Here is a 19,015-nt window from a genome sequence, read left to right as displayed (position 1 = left end):
AGTGCTGCTGTAACTTCGGTCATTAAATGAACTGTTGCAAGTCGAGAATCACTTGTATCTCCCAGTTTCACTAAGCTGGGGGAAAAAGGCGAGCCAAAACATTAGACAATTCAAAGGGAAATGTCCCATTAATTTTCCTTCTGAATCAATAAAACCATAAAATCAAAGGTGAAATGATCCCACTTCGGACCAGATCAGCTAATCCGGTAGCTGATCCAGTAGGGTGGTTCGGAGAACCGGTAGCAAAAATCCTTGCCCCCCCACCCCTCCGCCCATGCCTACCAAATCGCCCAGTCACCGGCTTGCCGGTTCTTTTAAAAAATGCTTTTAAAAGGCAAAAAAAAGGCTGTGACGATCACAGCTGAGCCACGCGATCAGGCGGGACTAAAAATGAGGCGGGACTAAAAATGGGGTCTTCCCACTTCAAGTCCACCATCTAGGAAGTTGTGGGAGCTTCATCATTGGAGGCTTTCAAGAAGAGATTGGACTGCCATTTGTCAAAAATGGTGAAGGGTTTCCTGCTTCGGCAGGGGGTTGGACTAGATGACCTACAAGATCCCTTCCAACTCTGTTAATGTGTAAATCTTCTCCCCTAATCCACAATGGCTCTGCTGCCATCCATCTTACTCTCTACAATTAATCCTCAACATATTGTTGTGGTCCGTCAGCAGCCTGCAGAGCTGGCAACTGAGTCAGAAAGCAATGAGGCTGAGGTGAGGCCAGGGCCATCGGGGAGTGAGGTACGGACTCCAGAGCCTCCAGAGACTGACAGTAGTGAGGCAGAGGAACAGGAGGAGCCTGTTCCTAATGCACGCATGAGAAGAGCTGCCAGAAGGCAAGAGCAGCTCAAGCAAAGAGGACAACTCGGGAGTAGGGCCAAGAGATGATTGGCCCCTCCCATAAGGCTTAAAACAGACCAGCAACGGCATTTGGGCTTTGCTGGAAAACAACGTTGGTAGCTTCGTCTTCTGCTTCGTCTACGACACGTCTTGCATTTATTTTTGTGACTTCTGAACGTTTGCCAACAAAGGCCTTTGGCAGTTTGCCTAATTGGACCAAGGTTTGCAATAGGATTGAGGAATTTGTGTTGGGAGGAATTTGTTTTAATTTAGTTGAACTACGCTGGGAATGAAGTAATTCTCAGCTGTTTGAATAAAGTTTGTTTTTTCACGGACTGAGTTTCCTACTACCTACTTGGGCCTGGGTCACAACACATATGACCATAATGGAACTTGCCCATAATGGTCATAAGTCACGATGGCCCTTTTTTTGAGGCGGTCATTAAGCAAACACAGCAGTCATAAAGCAGCCTTAGAAGTTGTTAAACAACACGGTCATTAAGTGAACCCATGGTTTGCTGTGGCCATGGTTTTGCCAAAGTGCCGGTTTTCAACAAAACCCAGTCATGTGACACTCAGGACACTCATTATAAGCAGCCACAAAGGTGGACAGACGCATTGCCAAGCACCAGAAGTGCAGTCATGTGACAATGGAGGAGGCTCAAATGTTGTGACTTCAGATCTGGGTCATTAAGTAGCCCCAAGGGAGTTCCATCATAACTTTACGTAACTTGCTTTTATTACTTTTGTAAGTGCCTCAAGGCAGTAAACATATGTAATACCTGAGAATCGCTAAACTAGCATATACAGGTACTCCTCGACTTACCACAGTTCACGTAGTGACCATTCGCCATCACAACAGCACTGAAAAAAGTGACTTACGACTGTTTTTCACACGACCTTTGCAGCATCCCCATGGTCACGGGGTCAAAATTGAGACGTGTGGCAACTGGCTCATATTTATGACGGTCGCAGTGTCCTGGGGTCACGTGATTCAATAATAATAATAATAATAATAATAATAATAATAATAATAATAATAATAATAATAATAATAGTAGTAGTAGTAGTAGTAGAGTTGGAAGGGACCTTAGAGGTCTTCTAGTCCAACCCCCTGCCCAGGCAGGAAACCCTACACCATTTCAGACAAATAGCTATCCAACATTTTCTTAAATGTTTCTTTTTTTGACAACCTTCTGAGCAGCAAACTCAATGGGGAAGCTCGATTCACTTAACCACTGTGGGACTAACCCCTGTGATTCACTTAACAACTGTGACAAGGAAGGTCGTAAAATGGGGCAAAATTCACTTAACAAATGTCTCACTTGGCAATGGAAATTTTGAGCTCAATTGTCGTCGTAAGTCAAGGACTACCTGTAGTAGTACTCACTTGATATCTGGAAATTTATTGGATCTGAATGCCCTAATTTTATACAAAGGGACCCCACCCTGCTTGAAACTACATATATTCTTAGACAGCACTTTAATAATTCTTAGATCCTAGATTAGGATTTGAGCAGCCTCTGGTGGCTCAGACTGCTAAGACAGTCTGTTATTAACACAGCTGCTTGCAATTACTGCAGGTTCAAGTCCCACCAGGCCCAAGGTTGACTCAGCCTTCCATCCTTTATGAGGTAGGTAAAATGAGGACCCAGATTGTTGGGGGCAATAAGTTGACTTTGTATATAATATACAAATGGATGAAGACTATTGCTTAACACAGTGTAAGCCGCCCTGAGTCTTCGGAGAAGGGCGGGATATAAATGCAAATAAAAAAAAAAGAATTAAAGGTAGGTAGTGCTCAATTTACGACCAAAATGTATGTCGCTAATAGAAACTTGTTCAGTGAGTTTTGCCCCCTTTTACAACTTTCCTCGCTACATTTGTTAAACGAATCACTGCCGTTGTTCAATTAGTATCACCGTTGTTGAGTGAATCTGGCTTCCCCCTAGACTTTGCTCATCCGAAGGTCGCAAAAAGGGGATCACGTGATCCCAGGTCAGTGCAGTCGTCATAAATACATGCCAGTTGTCCAATATCCGAATTCTGATCATACGTGACCATGGAGATGCGGCAACGGTCAGATAAGTGTGAAAAATGGTCATAAGTCATTTTTTCCCCCGAACGATCATTAAGGGAACTGTTGTAAGTCGAGGACTGCTTGTATTGGGCTTCCACCCATCTTATACTGCAAATGTAACTGTAAATCACCCACATACCAGAGGTGGGTTTCAGCAGGTTCTGACCAGTTCTGGAGAACCAGTAGCGGAAATTTTGAGTAGTTCGGAGAACCGGTAGTAAAAATTCTGACTGGCCCCGCCCCCATCTATTCTCTGCCTCCAAGTCCCAGCTGATTGGGAGGAAATGGGGATTTTGCAGTAACCTTCCCCTGAAGTGGGGTGGGAATGGAGATTTTACAGTATTACTTCCCCTGGAGTGGGGTGGGAATGGAGATTTTACAGTATCCTTCCCCTGCCATGCCCACCAAACCACGCACACCAGGCCATGCCACACCCACCAAGCCACGCCCACAGAACCGGTAGTAAAAAAAATTGAAACCCACCACTGCCACATACAGTAATGATAATGGCACATACAATGATAATGGCACATACAATGATAATGGCACATGAAAATAGCACATACAGTAGTGATAATGGCACATACAATGATAATGGCACATGATAATGGCACATACAATATTGATAATGGCACATACAATAATAATGGCACATACAATGATAATGGCACATGATAATGGCACATACAATATTGATAATGGTCCATACAATGATAATGGCACATACAATGATAATGGCACATACAATGATAATGGCACATGATAATGGCACATACAATATTGATAATGGCACATACAATGATAATGGCACATACAATGATAATGGCACATGATAATGGCACATACAATATTGATAATGGCACATACAATGATAATGGCACATACAATGATAATGGCACATGATAATGGCACATACAATATTGATAATGGTCCATACAATGATAATGGTCCATACAATGATAATGGCACATACAATGATAATGGCACATACAATATTGATAATGGCACATACAATGATAATGGCACATACAATGATAAGGCACACACATTAATGATAATGGCAGCAGCGACAGTGCCAAGAGCCCGTTCACCTCCTGCCGCCCTGCCCAGGAGCCGAGGGCAAAGGTGCCACACGGTGCCACCCGCCTAGCTCCCTCCTTCTCTGTTGGACCAGGAAGGGTTAAATCGGAAGGCGGCCGTCAGGCTCTACCGCATACCTGGGCGAAAGGTTCACCTGCGCGCCGCCGGGGAGGAGAAAGTTCGCTCCGTGGTGCGGAGGGTCTCGTGGGGACGGGGGTTGTCTCCGGCCCGTCTTCTGCCGCCCCCGCAACTCCCAGCCTGACGGTGAGTGCTTCGGGGACAGGGGGGATCCCGGACTTCCCCTCCCTTCCCGGCTCTTTCGCCCGAAGTTTCCCCCCCACCAACTCCGGCGAGGGCTGAATAAGGGCGCGGCAGCTTCCCCGTCCTGCCGTTCGCTCGCAGCAGCGACCGTCGGGAGCGAGGAAAAGGAGGATCGGGCGGCAGTCGGATCCCCCGGGGGCCCGATCCTGCAAGGCCACCCCCCCCAATAGCTTTTGGAGAGCCCCGATTCTGCCCCGGAGGCGCTGCGATGGGCGCGCAGGGCTCCGCGGAGCTCCCTTCCCCATTTGCGCGGTTCTTGCCGCGCCTCTGTTAAGGATGGGCTGCTTTAAGGCTTTTGAGGGGGTGCCCTTAAGCACGTCTAGGGCAGAGGAGATCCAGGGATCTGGAGCGGGGATCTGGGATCCCGATGGGCGCAGGTTGTGGATCTGGATCGGGAAAAGCGGCCAGCCCGCTTTGCAGGTGGCTTAGGATCGTGTTACACTTCGCAACCCCCAGGTTGGGAACCATTGTACAAAGAGAAACGGCTTGGATGGGCGTTCCAGGTGTGGCCCCATTGAATATCTTGTTTGATTTTTGGGGAGAGAGAGGCTGTGGCGACCTCAGCTTTTATTTCCCTCTTTCTTTTCTTTGTGGGTTGAATTTCCAGCTCCCGGCTTTCCTTTTTGTTGTGAAACTTGCCTTTAAGGAGTCAGAGATTGGATTGGGGTGTGTGGAGGGGGGAGGCAGGTTTGGGATTGCCTAGCAAATAGAGCGCAAAATCTTTGGGAAACCGCTGAGACTAAAATAGAGAGGGTCTAATCAGGGGTGAAATCCAGCAGGTTCTGACAGGTTCTGGAGAACCGGTAGCGGAAATTTTGAGTAGACCTACAAATGCCACCTCTGGCTGGCCCCAATGTGGGATGGGAATGGGGATTTTGCAATATCCTTCCCCCAGGAGTGGGCAGGGAATGGGGATTTTGCAGTATCCTTCTCCTGGAGTGGGGTGGGAATGGAGATTTTGCAATATCCTTCTGCCAGGAGTGGGGAGGGAATGGAGATTTTGCAATATCCTTCCCCCAGGAGTGGGCAGGGAATGGGGATTTTGCAGTATCCTTCTCCTGGAGTGGGGTGGGAATGGAGATTTTGCAATATCCTTCTGCCAGGAGTGGGCAGGGAATGGAGATTTTGCAATATCCTTCCCCCAGGAGTGGGCAGGGAATGGGGATTATGCAGTATCCTTCTCCTGGAGTGGGGAGGGAATGGAGATTTTGCAATATCCTTCCCCCAGGAGTGGGTAGGGAATGGGGATTTTGCAGTATCCTTCTCCTGGAGTGGGGTGGGAATGGAGATTTTGCAATATCCTTCCCCCAGGAGTGGGCAGGGAATGGGGATTTTGCAGTATCCTTCTCCTGGAGTGGGGTGGGAATGGAGATTTTGCAATATCCTTCTCCCAGGAGTGGGGAGGGAATGGAGATTTTGCAATATCCTTCCCCCAGGAGAGGGAAGGGAATGGGGATTTTGCAATATCCGTCCCCCAGGAGTGGGGAAGGAATGGGGATTTTGCAATAACCTTCTCCTCGAGTGGGGTGGGAATGGAGATTTTGTAATATCCTTCCCCCAAGAGTGGGGAGGGATTGGGCATTTTGCAATATCCTTCCCCCAGGAGTGGGGAGGGAATGGGGATTATGCAGTATCCTTCCCCTGCCTTACCCACCAAGCCACGCCCACAGAACCTGTAGTAAAAAAAATTGGATGTCACCACTGGGTCTAATAGTATTGGTAGCTTCTGGGTTTAGTTTAGAAACTCATTTCACCTCATGCAGGCAACGATAATCCTGTGAGGTAGGCTGACTTCAAAAGGAGTTAGCTGATCAAAGTCAACATTTGAAGTATTTCGGGGTACACTGCAGTCTGATTCTTCCCATTCCTTCAAAGCTTTGTGTTAACCCTCAGCTGTAGTTGAATAAGCCATAATATATCCTATTTTTTTCAACCTTGGCCATTTTAAGGCATGTGGACTTCAACTCCCAGAATTCCCTAGCTTGCAGAGCCAGCTAGGGAATTCTGGGAATTTATTTATTTATTATTTATTAATTAGATTTTTATTCCGCCCTTCTCCCGAAGGACTCAGGCCAAAAAGATAAAAACTCAGAATATATACAATTAAAACAAAAAAATTAAAACAGAGCATATTAGAAAAAGGCCGACATTAAAAATTAAAAAATTTAAAAACCTTAACACAATAAAACCCCAAATAAAATTAATAAAACCCACCGTATAAAGGGATGGCGCTTCAATGGCACGCCTGTGATTCACTTAACAACAAGGTTCCTAGCTTAATCAACTGCAGTGATTCACTTAACAACAAGGTTCCTAGCTTAATCAACTGCAGTGATTCACTTAACAACTGTGGCCAGAATGATTGTAAAACAAGGTAAAACAAATGTCTCACTTAACAACAAGGTTCCTAGCTTAATCAACTGCAGTGATTCACTTAACAACAAGGTTCCTAGCTTAATCAACTGCAGTGATTCACTTAACAACTGTGGCCAGAATGATTGTAAAACAAGGTAAAACAAATGTCTCACTTAACAACAAGGTTCCTAGCTTAATCAACTGCAGTGATTCACTTAACAACAAGGTTCCTAGCTTAATCAACTGCAGTGATTCACTTAACAACTGTGGCCAGAATGATTGTAAAACAAGGTAAAACAAATGTCTCACTTAACAACAAGGTTCCTAGCTTAATCAACTGCAGTGATTCACTTAACAACAAGGTTCCTAGCTTAATCAACTGCAGTGATTCACTTAACAACAAGGTTCCTAGCTTAATCAACTGCAGTGATTCACTTAACAACTGTGGCCAGAATGATTGTAAAACAAGGTAAAACAAATGTCTCACTTAACAACAAGGTTCCTAGCTTAATCAACTGCAGTGATTCACTTAACAACAAGGTTCCTAGCTTAATCAACTGCAGTGATTCACTTAACAACTGTGGCCAGAATGATTGTAAAACAAGGTAAAACAAATGTCTCACTTAACAACTGTGGCCAGAATGATTGTAAAACAAGGTAAAACAAATGTCTCACTTAACAACAAGGTTCCTAGCTTAATCAACTGCAGTGATTCACTTAACAACTGTGGCCAGAATGATTGTAAAACAAGGTAAAACAAATGTCTCACTTAACAACTGTGGCCAGAATGATTGTAAAACAAGGTAAAACAAATGTCTCACTTAACAACTGTGGCCAGAATGATTGTAAAACAAGGTAAAACAAATGTCTCACTTAACAACTGTGGCCAGAATGATTGTAAAACAAGGTAAAACAAATGTCTCACTTAACAACAAGGTTCCTAGCTTAATCAACTGCAGTGATTCACTTAACAACAAGGTTCCTAGCTTAATCAACTGCAGTGATTCACTTAACAACAAGGTTCCTAGCTTAATCAACTGCAGTGATTCACTTAACAACAGAAATTTAGTGCCCAATTGTAGTTGTAAGTCGAGGACTACCTGTATCTTTCTCCCATACCTAACCCAGCCCTTTCCTCACTACAGCTGATTGGGAGGGAATGGAGATTTTGCAATATCCTTCCCCCAGGACAGGGAAGGGAATGGGGATTTTGCAATATCCTTCCCCCAGGAGTGGGCAGGGAATGGGGATTTTGCAGTAACCTTCTCCTGGAGTGGGGTGGGAATGGAGATTTTGTAATATCCTTCCCCCAGGAGTGGGGAGGGAATGGGCATTTTGCAATATCCTTCCCCCAGGAGTGGGGAGGGAATGGGGATTATGCAGTATCCTTCCCCTGCCTTACCCACCAAGCCACGCCCACAGAACCTGTAGTAAAAAAAATTGGATGTCACCACTGGGTCTAATAGTATTGGTAGCTTCTGGGTTTAGTTTAGAAACTCATTTCACCTCATGCAGGCAACGATAATCCTGTGAGGTAGGCTGACTTCAAAAGGAGTTAGCTGATCAAAGTCAACATTTGAAGTATTTCGGGATACACTGCAGTCTGATTCTTCCCATTCCTTCTAAGCTTTGTGTTAACCCTCAGCTGTAGTTGAATAAGCCATAATATATCCTATTTTTTTCAACCTTGGCCATTTTAAGGCACGTGGACTTCAACTCCCAGAATTCCCTAGCTTGCAGAGCCAGCTAGGGAATTCTGGGAATTTATTTATTTATTATTCATGTATCTGTCAGACTTATACCTTACTTTTTCAGGAACAAAGGAAATTTACAGGGACTTTGTTCCTCTGAGGTAAATTGGGTCAAGAAAGAGGGACCCAAGGTCCCCCAAACAGCTTCCATGGCTGAGGGCGGAACCATAATACAGGTAGTCCTCGACTTACAACAGTTCACTTAGTGACCGTTCAAAGTTGCAACAGCACTGAAAAAAGTGACTTACGACCATTTTTTACCCTTATGATCGTTGCAGCAGCCCCGTGGTCACGTGATCAAAATTCAGACGTTTGGCAACTGACTCATATTTATGACGGTTGCAGTGTCCCAGGATCTTGTGATCCCCTTTTGTGACCGTTTTGAGACGCAAAGGCAGTGGGGGAAGCCGGATTCACTTAACAACTGTGGCCAGAATGATTGTAAAACAAGGTAAAACAAATGTCTCACTTAACAACAAGGTTCCTAGCTTAATCAACTGCAGTGATTCACTTAACAACAAGGTTCCTAGCTTAATCAACTGCAGTGATTCACTTAACAACTGTGGCCAGAATGATTGTAAAACAAGGTAAAACAAATGTCTCACTTAACAACAAGGTTCCTAGCTTAATCAACTGCAGTGATTCACTTAACAACAAGGTTCCTAGCTTAATCAACTGCAGTGATTCACTTAACAACTGTGGCCAGAATGATTGTAAAACAAGGTAAAACAAATGTCTCACTTAACAACAAGGTTCCTAGCTTAATCAACTGCAGTGATTCACTTAACAACAAGGTTCCTAGCTTAATCAACTGCAGTGATTCACTTAACAACAAGGTTCCTAGCTTAATCAACTGCAGTGATTCACTTAACAACAAGGTTCCTAGCTTAATCAACTGCAGTGATTCACTTAACAACTGTGGCCAGAATGATTGTAAAAATAAAACCAGACTTCAAGATTTATTTATTTTTTGTCCGGGTCAAATTCTGGTGTCCTTTGGACAAAAAAAAATAACGTCCCCTGTAGAATTAAGATAAGGAAATATCTCTCCATCTGTAGTTGGAAAAAACCAGACAGATTTGGGGCCGGGAGCTACAGGAAAAAACAATTTTTGTCTGGTCTTTTATTGTGTACGTCGTAATCATATATGCAATAGCGAATTTCATCTCCTCTACAGAACCGCTATTTATTATTCATGTATCTGTCAGACTTATACCTTACTTTTTTCAGGAACAAAAGGAAATTTACAGGGGACTTTGTTCCCTCTGGTAGGATGCAGTGGCTCAGGGGCTAGGATGCTGAGCTTGTCGATTGAAAGGTCGGCAGCTCAGCGGTTCGAATCCCTAGTGCTGCCGTGTAACGGGGTGAGCTCCCGTTACTTGTCCCAGCTTCTGCCAACCTAGCAGTTTCGAAAGCACGTAAAAATGCAAGTAGAAAAAATAGGGACCACCTTTGGTGGGAAGGTAACAGCGTTCCATGCGCCTTTGGCATTGAGTCATGCCGGCCACATGACCACGGAGACGTCTTCGGACAGCGCTGGCTCTTCGGCTTTGAAACGGAGATGAGCATCGCCCCCCTAGAGTCGGCAACAACTAGCACGTATGTGCGAGGGGAACCTTTACCTTGTTCCCTCTGAGGTAAATTGGGTCAAGAAAGAGGGACCCAAGGTCCCCCAAACAGCTTCCATGGCTGAGGGCGGAACCATAATACAGGTAGTCCTCGACTTACAACAGTTCACTTAGTGACCATTCAAAGTTGCAACAGCACTGAAAAAAGTGACTTACGGCCATTTTTTACCCTTATGATCGTTGCAGCAGCCCCGTGGTCACGTGATCAAAATTCAGACGTTTGGCAACTGACTCATATTTATGACGGTTGCAGTGTCCCAGGGTCTTGTGATCCCCTTTTGTGACCGTTTTGAGACGCAAAGGCAGTGGGGGAAGCCGGATTCACTTAACAACAAGGTTCCTAGCTTAATCAACTGCAGTGATTCACTTAACAACTGTGGCCAGAATGATTGTAAAACAAGGTAAAACAAATGTCTCACTTAACAACAGAAATTTAGTGCCCAATTGTAGTTGTAAGTCGAGGACTACCTGTATCTTTCTCCCCATACCTAACCCAGCCCTTTCCTCACTACAGTTGATTGGCTGTTTGGGCTGAGAGGGAGGGAGTTGCCCAAAGTTAGCCAATGAGCTTCTGGGGTTGACGTAACTAGAACCTGGCTTTTCCTGTTTTCAGTCCAGTCCCTTCTCCACTACATCTGATTGGTTCTTGGTTTGAGAGGGAGGGACTGGCTCAAAGTCAGCCAATGAGCATCCATGGTTGGTGAGGCTAGAACCTGAGGTTCCCACTCCTAGTCCAGGACTTTTATTGATGCTTTGGGCTGAGAGGGGAAATCAGCTAATGAGCTTATATGTCTAAAATGGGCTTCCATCCCCTTATCTACTACACCTGATTGGTTCTTAAAGCTGAAAGGGAGAGACTGTCCTCAAGTCAGCCAATGAGCTTCTGGGGCTGAGTAGGGGGGACCTGAACCCAGCTCTCCCAACACCTAACACCTACACCATTAATCCATCTGTCTGATAGGGTCTCCTGCTTGAGGAGGGGGTTGGACTAGATCAGGGGTCTCCAACCTTGGTCCCTTTAAGACTTGTGGACTTCAACTTCCAGAGTTCCTCAGCCAGCTTTGGTGGCTGAGGGACTCTGGGAGTTGAAGTCCACAAGTCTTAAAGGGACCAAGGTTGGAGACCCCTGGACTAGATGACCTACGAGGTCCCTTCCAATTCTGTTATTCTATTCTAAGCAGGGGTGGGCTTCAAAAATTTCAGCAAGATGTATAAATATAATTAATGCAGGGTCGGGTCTGCCCAGTTACCATTTTAGAACGTGGGGAGGGAGAAAAGAGAGAGTAGGAGGTAGGAAAGAGGAGAAGAGGAAGGAAGAGGGGTAGAAGAGGGAGAAGGAAGGTGTAGGGTGGAGGGAGGAGAGGATGTAGATAAGAGAAGGAGAGGAAGGTCTGGAAAGTAGAAGAAGGTAGAAGAGGGAAGAGTGTTAAAAAGGGGGGTGGTGACTGGGCAAGCCCGACTAATTGTATATAACTGTACATTGGATGAATTATTTGATATGATTGTAAAAATAAAACTTTTTATTAAAAAAAAAATAAAAAAATTCAGCAATGGGTTCTCTGCCAGGTTGCTGGGTGGGCCTGGCCATGGTGGGCGTGGTCTAGTCAGCCTACTGCACCACGGCGGGTGGGGGGTGGGGGGCCTTTTCTCCTTCCCCAGGCTCCGGAGCAGAGGTGAAATCTACTTACCTTCCTTACTGGTTCGGAAGTGCACATGCGCGTGCAGACCTTCTGCACCTGTACAAGACCTTCTGCGCATGAGCAGAAGGTAAAAAACACATTATTTCCTGGTTAAAAAACTAGGAAGTAATGACACCCAGGCGGATGGGTGGAGCGTTGCTCTGCCATCGTTACTGGATCGCCGAACCACCGGCCACGATCGCTACCGGATCATGAGATCCGGTCAGAACCGGGAGCATTTCATCCCTGCTCCGGAGGCTTTCCTCGAGCCTCTGGGAGGGTGAAAACTGTCTTGCTCAGGCTCCGGAGGCTGGAAACAGGCCCATTTCTGACCTTCCTGAACTTCCAGAAGGCCTGTTTTCCCCCATCCCTGAGCCTCCACGCGAGCCCTGCACTTACTTCGTATCCAAAACAGGCCACGTGGAGACTACTGGGAGGGGAGGGGTGGGAGAGGCCAGCCAGGGGTGGGATTTGGAGGTTCTCCAAACTAGCCATAACTTTAGCTACAGGTTCTCCCGAACCCGGGCGAACCCATAGCAGCTCACCTCTGATTCTAAGCCACCTTGGTTCTGAAGCTGAGACGGGGGGGTGGGGAGTGTTTTGTCTCAAAGCCCTCCAGTGGGCGTCCGTGACTATGGGGGAAACAGATGAACAGAGCGGTGTTTCCTCAGACTTGACAACTTGAAGATGTGTGGACTTTAATTCCCAGAATCCCCCAGGCCAGCCACGGCTCTGGCTGAGGAATTCTGGGGGTTGAAGTCCACACAACTTCAAGCTGCCAATATTGAAAAACACTCCCCTAGACTGCCTGAATTGATTTGAGGATTTGCAAAAACCAAGTATTGTTCATTCACAGGATATTGTTTAAACCAGGGATCTCCAACCTTGGCAACTTTAAGACTTGTGGACTTCAACTCCCACTGGGCTGGCTGAGGAACTCTGTGAGTTGAAGTCCACAAGTCTTAAAGTTGCCAGGGTTGGAGACCCCTGATCTAGTCCAATGCTACCACCCCTGCCCAAACAGAGACCCTACCTACACCATTTCTGACAGATGGCAGTCCTGTCTCTTCTTGAAAACGTCCAGTGAAAAAGCTTTGAACAGAACCCAACTCTCCACAAAGTCCATGTTTTCGTGACTACGAAGTCCATACTGTGTGTTCTTCGCTACTCCGACGCCTTCACCAAGGCTCCACAATGGCTCTCTTTGTTTTTTGCTGCAAAATATTTACCCAGGTGACCCGTTGGATGTTGTTCCTCAGGGAGGAGCTACGGGAGAGAGGAAGGACTCAAGGTCTTAAGCTGATTAGAGAAGGGGAACTCATATTGTTTGCTATGTTTGACCTCTGTTGAATTTATCTAGGACAGCCAGCCAGCCGGCCATATCAAATTTTTGTCTTAAAAAAATAGCTTATTTGCAGGATGTGACTTTTGGAGAAAAGAATTGGCTAATTTTGGACAATTTCTCAATGTCCATCTTTGACTGGACTTATCAGCTGCAATCTTTGTGCAGCTGATGATGGTTGCTTCATTCTGCACAGGGTTTGTGACATAAAAGGCAACACCAGTGATGTCCACAAGAGGGGGCCAATCAAGTCAAGATGGCGGCTGCAATACTCTGATGAAAATATTTACAGATCCCTCACATCCTGGACATAAACTGTTTCAACCCCTACCCTCAAAATGACGCTATAGAGCACTGCACACCAGAACAACTAGACACAAGAACGGTTTTTCCCCGAAGGCCATCACTCTGCTAAACAAATAATTCCCTCAACACTGTCAGACTATTTACTGAATCTGCACTACTATTAATCGTTTCATAGTTCCCATCACCAATCTCTTTCCATTTATGACTATGACTATAACTTGTTGCTGGCAATCCTTATGATTTATATTGATATATTGACCATCAATTGTGTTGTAAATGTCGTACCTTGATGAAGGTATCTTTTCTTTTATGTACACTGAGAGCATCTGCACCAAGACAAATTCCTTGTGTGTCCAATCACACTTGGCCAATAAATTCTATTCTATTCTATTCTATTCTATTCTATTCTATTCTATTCTATTCTATTCTATGCAGAGGTGGTATTCAGGCGCTTCGTACCGGTTCGAGCAAACCGGTAGTGTAAATCGTGGGTGGGCCCGGCCACCTGCCCCGGCTTTATGCCGTCCTGTTTAGGTACATTTTTGAGGCCAGGCACATGCGTGGAAGGCGCGCAAGAAAGCAAAGTACATGCGCAGAAGGCCGGGATCATGTGTGGAAGGCGTGCGCAATGAACCGGCGTTAAGAATATTGGAAACCTGATTGACTTTTGATCTACCAAGTCAGGCGTCATATCAAAACAATGGTGTTCAAGTGGTGCTCCAGATGTTTTGGAATTACACCTCAGGGGCCTATCGCTATTTGGAATACTTTTCCTTTTGCCACAGTTGTTGCACTTCTATTTACAGATTTTTGTTGTATTTGGGGGATTTTCTCCAGTTCTACCCTCTTCTAATTCTGCTGTCGCTCCGTATTTCAACAGCCGCTGTCCAGATATCTTTGTCTTTCTTATTGACGGTTGCTGAATAATAATCCCAACCTTTGAAGAAAACCCAGCCTGAATTATGCTGTTGTCAACCTCCATAGGATACTGACTGGCTAGGAGGAAGTGGAATAGGAGCAATATTTCTCAACCGGAGGGACTTTAAATTGTGTGGACTTCAAGCCTCAGAATTCCCCAGACTGGGTTCCTCAGATGGAGAAACACTGAGCAGGAATATGCAGATTGGGATTCAATGGTAACATATTCAAAATTGTTCTGTCTGCAGATTTGGGGTGGGGGACAATGGCAGGTACACACACACACACACACACACACACACATTTCTACAGAGGAATTATTGAGTCTGTCATTTGCACCTCTATAACTGTCTGGTTCGGTTCTGCAACCCAACAAGAAAAACACAGACTTCAGAGGATAATTAGAACTGCAGAAAAAATAATTGCTACCAACCTGCCTTCCATTGAGGACCTGTATACTGCACGAATCAAGAAGAGGGCCGTGAAAATATTTGCAGATCCCTCGCATCCTGGACATAAACTGTTTCAACTCCTACCCTCAAAACGACGCTATAGAGCACTGCACACCAGAACAACTAGACACAAGAACAGTTTTTTCCCGAAGGCCATCACTCTGCTAAACAAATAATTCACTCAACACTGTCAGACTATTTACCGAATCTGCACTACTATTAATCGTTTCATAGTTCCCATCACCAATCTCTTTCCACTTATGACTGTATGACTATAACTTGTTGCTGGCAATCCTTATGATTTACATTGATATGTTGTGTCTTGCCCGCCCTCAGAGCAGCCGGGGCCTTCTTATCTGCTCCCGAACACGGAGGAATGTATGCCTCCCGGCCCCAGTCCTGGCTCCATGCCCAGACAAACTGCAGAAGAAGGAGCACCTCCCTGCCCCAGCCCTGACTCCATGCCCAGGCAAACGGAGCAGCTAGACCCCTCCCCCTCCTCCACAGCATGTGAGCCTGAGGAGTGTTTATTACCAACAGCTGATTGGAGTGACCCTCGCATCAGAAGATTGGATAGGCGGAGGCAACAGAAGGAAGGGAGGGGCAGGCCTTAATGAGTGCTGAGTCATGGAGCCACACCCCATGGCCTATATAAAGGATCTGCTTTCTGGCAGTCTCTGAGTCAGGCAAAAGTCGAACTTATCTTGCTGAAGTCACTTACTGGTCTCCTGCCTGCTCTGAGGACTTTGCTAGGACTTTGGGCAGAGCTGCAGAGGCAAGCCTGATTCGGATTTCCCTGACCCAGCCTTCAGCGGAGGAGTGGGACACGACAGATATATTGATCATCAATTGTGTTGTAAATGTTGTACCTTGATGAACGTATCTTTTCTTTTATGTACACTGAGAGCATATGCACTAAGACAAATTCCTTGTGTGTCCAATCACACTTGGCCAATAAAAAAAATTCTATTCTATTCTATTCTGTTGCTAAGTGAGACAGTTTATCTGTGTCCTCAGCAACTGGTTCCTGCACTCTGCATTTTTTCCCTCTGGAAATCCATTCCTACTCCCACACCATTCAAAGGGTGTTCATCCCAAATTGTATAGCTAAAGTTTGTAGAGATTCTCAGCCATCCAGGTCATGGTTGTCCCTTTTCAGGAGGCAACTGGATTCAGGTGACCCTGAAGTCACAGATAAACCTCCAAGTGCTTCCATGACCTTCTAAAAGCATGCAGATGGACCAGCTGTCTGCAAGGAATATAAATCCTTCCATTCCCCATCATCCAGGCAGATCTGAAGAAGCTTCTTGGAGGAGAAGCGAAAGGTCTTCAAAAGGAAAACCAAGAAAGTCCAGTTGCCTCCTGAAGAAAGCACCTTTGGGACCTTTAAGCGGTGTGTGACACTGAAACCAATCCAGCTGAATGCAAAATAGGTAGGTTGAAAATAAAAGGAAAATCCTGATCATTAGAGCAGTGGTCACCACTGGTGGTCCACGAGAAAATTCTGGTGGTCCACAGAAAAATTGTACTGTACACCGCCCTGAATCCTTCGAGAGAAGGGCGGTATAAAAATTTAATAAATAATAATAATTATTATTATTATTATTTGCATTTTTTATAAAGGTAAAGGTTCCCTCGCACATATGTGCTAGTCATTCCCGACTCTAGGGGGCGGTGCTAATCTCCGTTTCAAAGCCAAAGAGCCAGCGCTATCCGAAGACGTCTCCGTGGTCATGTGGCCGGCATGACTCAATGCCAAAGGCGCACGGAACGCTGTTAGCTTCCCACCAAAGTTGGTCCCTATTTTTTCTACTTGCATTTTTACATGCTTTTGAAACTACTAGGTTGGCAGAAGCTGGGACAAGTCACGGGAGCTCACCCCGTTACACGGCAGCACTAGGGATTTGAACCACTGAGCTGCCGTCCTTTCGATCGACAAGCTCAATGTCCTAGCCCTGAGCCGCCGCGGATCCCTTTGCATTTTTTATATTGCATTAAATACTATTTATCTTTTTAACATAATAACAGAGTTGGAAGGGACCTTGGAGGTATTCTAGTCCAACCCCCTGCCCAGGCAGGAAATCCTACACCATTTCAGACAAATGGCTATCCAACATTTTCTTAAAAATGTCCAGTGTTGGAGCATTCACAACTACAGCAGGCAAGTTGTTCCACTTATTGATTGTTCTAACTGCCAGGAAATTTCTCCTTAGTTCTAAGTTGCTTCTTTCTTTGATCAATTTCCACCCATTGCTTCTTGTCCTACCCTCAGGTACTTTGGAGAACAGCCCGACTCCCTCTTCTTTGTGGCAGCCCCTGAGATATTGGAACACAGCTATCATGTCTCCCCTAGTCCTTCTTTTTATTAAACTAGGCATACCGAGTTCTTGCAACTGTTCTTCATATGTTTTAGTCTCCAGTTCCCTAATCATCTTTGTTGCTCTTCTCTGCACTCTTTCTAGAGTCTCAACATCTTTTTTACATCGTGGCGACCAAAACTGAATGCAATATTCCAAGTGTGGCCTTACCAAGGCATTATAAAGTGGTATTAACACTTCATCTGATCTTGATTCTATCCCTCTGTTTATGCAGCCCAGAACTGTGTTGGCTTTTTTAGCAGCAGCTGCACACTGCTGGCTCATATCTAAATGGTTGTTCACTAGGACTCCAAGATCCCTCTCCCAGTTACTACTATTGAGCAAGGTACCACATATACGGTACCGGTGCATTTTGGTTTTTTTTGCCTAAATGTAGAACTTTACTTTTTTCACTGTTGAATTTCATTTTGTTAGATAGCGCCCAGTGTTCAAGTCTGTCAAGATCCTTCTGTATCCTGAGCCTATCTTCTGGAGTGTTGGCTATTCCTGCCAGCTTGGTGTCATCTGCAAATTTGATGAGTTCCCCATCTATCCCCTTGTCGAAGTCATTGACGAAGATGTTGAAGAGTACTGGGCCTAAAACAGAGCCTTGGGGTACTCCACTGCATACTCCCCTCCATGTGGATGTAGTTCCATTGAGGACTACACATTGAGTGCGGTTGGTCAGCCAGTTACGAATCCATCTGGTGGTGATGCTGTCTAACCCACATTTTTCTACTTTATCTAGTAGTAGGTTATGGTCTACTTTATCAAATGCTTTACTGAAGTCCAAGTAAATTATATCGACAGCATTATTCTGGTCCACTAATTTTTAAAAAAATTCATATTAGTGGTCCATGGGATTTAAAATTATGAATTTAATGGTTCCTGAGGACTAAAAGGTTGGTGACCCCTGCATTAGAGGGAGTCCTTGATTTACAGCCACAATTAAGCCTAACATTTCAGTTGCTAAGTGAGATAGTTGTTAAGTGAATTTTGCCCCATTTTTACAAGCTTTCTTGTCACAGTTGTTAAGTGAATCACTTTTTATTTTTTATTTTATTTTATTTATTTGTCACAACATCATACAAAAAGATTATATAGTATATACACATATAAACATATATAGGAAGAAGAAAAGAAAAACAATAGGACAGGAACGGTAGGCACGTTTGTGCGCTTATGCACGCCCCTTATGGTCCTCTTAGGAATGGGGTGAGGTCAATAGTAGAAAGTTTTTGGTTAAAGCTTTTAGGATTATGGGAAGAGACCACAGAGTCAGGTAAAGTATTCCAAGCACTGATGATTCTGTTGCAGAAGTCATATTTTCTGCAATCTAGATTAAAGCGGTTTACATTAAGTTTAAATCTATTGGTTGCCCTTGTATTATTGCAATTAAAGTTGAAGTAGTCTTTGACAGGAAGGACATTACAATAGATGATTCTGTGAGTTAAACTTAGGTCTTGTCGAGCGTGAGTTCCAAGTTTTCTAAGCCTAGGATTTCAAGTCTAGTGGGATAAGGTATTTTGTTGTTTTCAGAGGAATGGAGAACTCTTCTTGTAAAATATTTCTGGACACGTTCAATTGTATTGATGTCAGAGATGTGGTGAGGGTTCCAAACAGGTGAGCTGTATTCTAGAATTGGTCTAGCAAATGTTTTATATGCTCTGGTTAGTAGTGTGGTGTTTTTGGAAAAGAAGCTACGCAAAATTAGGTTTACAACTCTTAGAGCTTTTTTTGCTATGTAGTTGCAGTGGGCTTTGGCACTTAGATCATTTGACATGAAGACTCCAACTTTGCTTGTCAGAGGATTGCAAAAGGCGATCACATAACACTGTCACGGGTGGGGTGCGCGCGCATGCACAGGGAGCATGGGCAGGGGCCACGCACGCATCGCGGGGGGCAGG

General features: G+C 44.9%; 1 protein-coding gene across 2 annotated transcripts in view; it reads left to right on the top strand.

Annotated features, from left to right (window-relative positions):
* TJP3 (tight junction protein 3) overlaps positions 1 to 19,015 on the top strand; it is a 137,173-nt gene that overhangs the window by 64,862 nt on the left and 53,296 nt on the right. Inside the window, exon 1 of one of the 2 annotated variants that reach the window (XM_058163495.1) lies at positions 4,130 to 4,263. The exons of the other annotated variant lie outside the window; for it this stretch is intronic. The gene's annotated coding sequence lies outside the window, so the exon portion shown is untranslated. Of the gene's footprint in view, positions 1 to 4,129; positions 4,264 to 19,015 lie in introns of those variants that run through there. 2 annotated transcript variants of the gene reach the window in all.

Source organism: Ahaetulla prasina, chromosome 1, assembly GCF_028640845.1.
Source record: "Ahaetulla prasina isolate Xishuangbanna chromosome 1, ASM2864084v1, whole genome shotgun sequence".
NCBI lineage: Eukaryota > Metazoa > Chordata > Lepidosauria > Squamata > Colubridae > Ahaetulla > Ahaetulla prasina.
Note: the sequence above shows the minus strand (reverse complement) of the source record. Positions and strands in the feature narration are given on the sequence as shown.